At 62.1% G+C, this 5,520-nt stretch overlaps 1 protein-coding gene across 1 annotated transcript in view; it reads right to left on the reverse strand.

The window, feature by feature from the left end:
* Positions 1-5,520, reverse strand: part of NRTN (neurturin) — a 10,451-nt gene that overhangs the window by 4,406 nt on the left and 525 nt on the right. The window lies entirely within an intron of this gene.

Genomic DNA, 5,520 nt, shown 5'->3' on the forward strand with positions numbered 1-5,520 from the left:
GCCCCCACCCCCACCCCCCCCCCTCCTGGGACCCTCTCGCTAAGCTGCTCCGCCTCTCTGCTGGAAAAGAAGGGAGCCCTCAGCCGGGGTGGGAGGGGTGCGTGGGGGGGGGGGCTAGTGGTCCAAATCCCTGTCCCTGATTGGGTCCCCAGCAGGCCCCACCCTTTCGACCAGTGTTGGGGACTCCATACCGAGCTTCAACCGCTCACCCTTTGGTTGAGCTGTTGTTAATGAGTCTCTCGTTCATCCTCTGGGGGCCCCACCCAAAGTCTCTGCCCCCTGCCCCTCTGCTGCACTGCGTGGTGGGCCTCAGTTTCTCCGTCCACAGTTCTAATTTAGCGTGTTTGGGCTTCAGAACGAGCAGAGGGGCAGCAGGCACTGAGGCCTGCACGTGTCGTGTGTGTGGCAAAATGTCAACGAACGTCACAGCCACCCCCGTGTGACAGTAGAGGAAATTGGGCATCTAACAGGGCCGAGACTTGCCCAAGGCCACACTCCTAGCAGGTGGCAGAGAGACGAGCCAAAGCCTTCCTCCCGCCTCCTTCGTGTGCCCAAGTTTGGCCCACGTCCAGCCCTCTTCGCCCACGGCTGCCGGGAGGTGCCCCGAGTCACAGATTCCCAGGGCCCTGTTGCCTAAATTTATTTCGCGAGCGGCTGGCCCTGCCCCGGGGCTCTGCCACCTCAGGAGAGAAGTGGAGACATGGCCGTGGCAGGTGTGCTGACTGTGGGACTCCAGGGACGGGCTCCCAAGCCCTGACCGGGTGGCCGTCATGCTTGTGGTTGGGAAAGGAAATCCTGAGTTAGGCCCCTAGTGCCCCCAAGGCCGGCACCCCCAGCTCTCAAAGAAGTTACTTCCAGGGTGGCCCAAGTGGGAGGGTCTGTCACCACGGGGATGGCTGTTCCCACAGGGGGTGTCAGGAACCAAACCCTAGTTCTGAGCCTTGTTCTGCCACTTTCAGCCCTGGACAACATCAGGCAGGCGGTGGCCCTGCTCTGCGCCTCAGTTTCCCCATCTGTCCAAGGAGGCTCGCAGGGTTCTTCCTTTGGCGGTGGGTGGACAGTGGGAAGTGGGCATGTAATGAGCATCGTGATTTCAGTTCTTGAAGTTCAGGGGCACGACTGGGGTGGCTCTGGGGTTACATTCAGCCTAAATCTCCCTTTGGGTTAAAATTCCACTGTGTAGTGTGCCCACCCCTCAGGCATACGTCTAGAGTTATCCAGAAAAGTACAGATGCCCAGTTAAATCTGAATTTCAGATAAACAGTGAATAATGTCTTGGTGTATCTGTCCCTGCCTCCCTGCAGCAGGCCTGGCCACCTGCACACGGGCTGGAACATGGAGATGAGATCAGCAGCAGCGCCCCGCACCCCCTTCCCACCGCCGCAGGCCTGAAATTCCACCACCAGCTCATTGGTCTCAGGGCGAACAGTGGGACTTTCAGAGGAATGAGCAGCCACTCTCTTCCATTAGTCGGCTGTGCCCATGGTCGGGGCGCTGGGTGGCTAGCCACCCACCAATGGACCGCGACCCTTCCCGCTTCCTGATATTCACCTTTGGGGTGTGCCCTCACGTTCTGGAGCACTAGCTTTGGAGGCCCCACTCGGGGTCTCTGGGACCAGTGTCCTGCAAGAGGAAGTGGCGGGCGGAAGTGGGGCCTGTGCCGCAGGCCACCCTTGTCCTTTGTAAGGACAAGAAAGGAGGATTGTGTGGGCTGACAAGGCGGATGCGGTCTGGACTTGCACACAGGCGTGCATGCCGCCCCCACCTTTGCACGCTCCGTGCCCACACGTACACCTCCGTCACTCGCGCAGCTCTGGGGTGGCCAGGTGCACACGCTCACGAGGTGGCCCCAAGCCCCGCCCCTGCCCGGCAGGAGGGGCGGAGGGCACGCACCTGGGAGGAGTGGGGAGTTGGGCCTCGGTGGCCACGCCCCTTACCGATGGTTGAGTCGGGGTCCCTCATATCCATCGGAACCTTTTAGCGTGTCTGTCTCTCCCAACCTTCTGTCTGTGTGTTTCGTTTCTCTTTCTCTCCCCAGTTCTAGGTTCTGGTGTTTTCCCCCCTCCTCTTGGCCCCTGTCCGCTGGGCAGGTCAGTGGGGACCCGGGTGCAGCCTCTCCCCCCACTCCCTGCTACGCGGTGGGGGCCGCCGGGCCCAGAGTCCAGGTCTAATCTCCATCTGGTCCCCTGGTCCCCTCCGGCCCAGAGCCTAATTCCTTATGACAGCTGAGCCGAGAAACCTCTGCACACAGTTCTCAGCAACCACCCCCGCCCTCACACCACCCCTGCCTGGCCCTTGGGAGGAGACGCACCCCCCCTACACCCTATCTAAATGAGCCTCCATGGCCCCTGCCTGAAATTCCGCCGTTATGGCCGTGCCTGTACGGCGCCATCTGACCCACGACCGGGAAGGGCTTGCACTGGGCCAGGCAGGAAATCGCGGCTTCCAGGCAGCCAGGCGCATGCGCAGTGGGGCCGGCGTGGGTCCCAGGCCATGACTGAGGCCGCCTTCCAGCGCTGCATCCTCGGCCTGTGGGCACGGGGTGGTCAGCCACACGGCCTCCGTCCGTCTGTCAGGTGACAAACGGGCACGGGGCACTGGGCCAGACACCAGCGACACGGTGGGGCCCGTCATTTCAAACCACTTCTGCTTAATGATCACATATAACCCAGAAATGATTCACCTAGGAGCCACTGGACAAGGTTGTGAAAAATGCTGCCAAGGAAAGGAGTGGGCGGGGTGCCAGGGGCCACAGGGGAACCGCCCCCCTCCGGGGTCCCCCAGCGCTTCCCTGAGGACTGAGGAAAGCAGAGACGTGAACACTAGTAGGCACTGGCCAGGCAGAAGAGAATGGCATCGCAGGCAGGGAAACAGCCTGTGCAAAAGTCCTGAGGCTGGACCCAGGTTGGCCAATGCATCCGGGAGGCTGGGGTGGGTGGAGCCCAGGGAGCTTGGGGGAAGACTTGACGAGGTGAGGCCACGCCCAGCAGGGGGCACTGTGGGACTAGGCCGTGGAGGAGACCTGGTGNCTCAGTTTCCCCATCTGTCCAAGGAGGCTCGCAGGGTTCTTCCTTTGGCGGTGGGTGGACAGTGGGAAGTGGGCGTGTAATGAGCATCGTGATTTCAGTTCTTGAAGTTCAGGGGCACGACTGGGGTGGCTCTGGGGTTACATTCAGCCTAAATCTCCCTTTGGGTTAAAATTCCACTGTGTAGTGTGCCCACCCCTCAGGCATACGTCTAGAGTTATCCAGAAAAGTACAGATGCCCAGTTAAATCTGAATTTCAGATAAACAGTGAATAATGTCTTGGTGTATCTGTCCCTGCCTCCCTGCAGCAGGCCTGGCCACCTGCACACGGGCTGGAACATGGAGATGAGATCAGCAGCAGCGCCCCGCACCCCCTTCCCACCGCCGCAGGCCTGAAATTCCACCACAAGCTCATTGGTCTCCAGGCCGAACAGTGGGACTCTGCGGGGAATAAGTGGTCACTCCGCTCAGCAGAGCTGTGCTCAGGGACGGGGCGCAGGGTGGTTAGCACCCACAGATGGCCCGCGCCCCCTCCTGGTGCCTGAGATTTCACCATTGGTGTTGTGCCCTCAGGTTTGGAACACTAGCATTTTGTGGCCCCACCCGGGGTCGCTGGGACCAGTGTCCTGGAAGGAGTTTAACGCCTGCTGGAGGAAGCAGCGGGCGGAAGTGGGGCCTGTGCCGCAGGCCACCCTTGTCCTTTGTAAGGACAAGAAAGGAGGATTGTGTGGGCCCACAGGGCGGGCGAGGACTTGCACACAAGTGTGCTTGCAGCCCCACCCACGGGGGTTTTGCGCACGCCCAGACCTACTTCTCTGTCATCCGTGCGGCTCCCGCGTGGACACGTAGGGGCGCACAAGAGGTGGGACCCACACCGGGCACACCCCCGGCAGGAGGGGCGGAGGGCAGGTGCCTGGGAGGAGTGGGGAGTTGGGGGGCGGCGGCCCCACTCTTCACATGGGGGAGGGGAATCCCAAGTCTGCATCTGTGCGCGTTTAGTGTGTCCATCTCTCCAGACTCCTGTCTCTTTGTCTCTGAGCGTTTCTGTCTGTTTCTCTCCCTAGTTCTAGGTCTCTGGATGTCCCCCCCTCCTCTTGACCCCTGTCCGCTGGGCAGGTCAGTGGGGACCCGGGTGCAGCCTCTTTCTCCCCACACTCCCTGCTACACGGTAGGGGCCGCCGGGCCCAGAGTCCAGATCTAATCTCCATCTGGTCCCCTGGTCCCCTCCGGCCCAGAGCCTAATTCCTTATGACAGCTGAGCCGAGAAACCTCTGCACACAGTTCTCAGCAACCACCCCCGCCCTCACACCACCCCTGCCTGGCCCTTGGGAGGAGACGCACCCCCCCTACACCCTATCTAAATGAGCCTCCATGGCCCCTGCCTGAAATTCCGCCGTTATGGCCGTGCCTGTACGGCGCCATCTGACCCACGACCGGGAAGGGCTTGCACTGGGCCAGGCAGGAAATCGCGGCTTCCAGGCAGCCAGGCGCATGCGCAGTGGGGCCGGCGTGGGTCCCAGGCCATGACTGAGGCCGCCTTCCAGCGCTGCATCCTCGGCCTGTGGGCACGGGGTGGTCAGCCACACGGCCTCCGTCCGTCTGTCAGGTGACAAACGGGCACGGGGCACTGGGCCAGACACCAGCGACACGGTGGGGCCCGTCATTTCAAACCACTTCTGCTTAATGATCACATATAACCCAGAAATGATTCACCTAGGAGCCACTGGACAAGGTTGTGAAAAATGCTGCCAAGGAAAGGAGTGGGCGGGGTGCCAGGGGCCACAGGGGAACCGCCCCCCTCCGGGGTCCCCCAGCGCTTCCCTGAGGACTGAGGAAAGCAGAGACGTGAACACTAGTAGGCACTGGCCAGGCAGAAGAGAATGGCATCGCAGGCAGGGAAACAGCCTGTGCAAAAGTCCTGAGGCTGGACCCAGGTTGGCCAATGCATCCGGGAGGCTGGGGTGGGTGGAGCCCAGGGAGCTTGGGGGAAGACTTGACGAGGTGAGGCCACGCCCAGCAGGGGGCACTGTGGGACTAGGCCGTGGAGGAGACCTGGTGATTTACAGCGCCGTCTGGGACACAGGATCCCTGGGGTTGAGACTGTCCCTCACGTAGTGGGTCCTTGGGAGTTACTTCCTGCCCTTCTCTGAGCCTGGATTTCCCCTCCACGCAGATAACCTGGTGCCCAGAGGCGGCATCGATGGAGCAAAGCTGCACTCGACCCGCCCCCAGGCTTTGCACAGCTGGTCGTTCCTCCCAGAACGTTCTCTTCCCCTCCTCCTCCAGGGTTTCCATTCCCCAGTCTCCGCCGGGAGGGCGCCTCCCCTCGGAAGCCTTCTCCGGCTGCTCCTCCTCTCCAGCCTCGGGCCGGCGCACGGGTGCACCCTCCGGGTCACCACAACACCGGCGACTCGGTGCTGAGACCGCCTGGGCGCGTCGCGCCGAGGGCACACAGTAGGTGTCTCACGACGCATGCGCGCCCCAGCCTCCCCGG

The sequence above is a fragment of the Crocuta crocuta genome, unplaced genomic scaffold (genome assembly GCF_008692635.1).
Source record: "Crocuta crocuta isolate KB4526 unplaced genomic scaffold, BGI_CrCroc_1.0 scaffold110, whole genome shotgun sequence".
In the NCBI taxonomy this organism is placed as follows: Eukaryota; Metazoa; Chordata; class Mammalia; order Carnivora; family Hyaenidae; genus Crocuta; species Crocuta crocuta.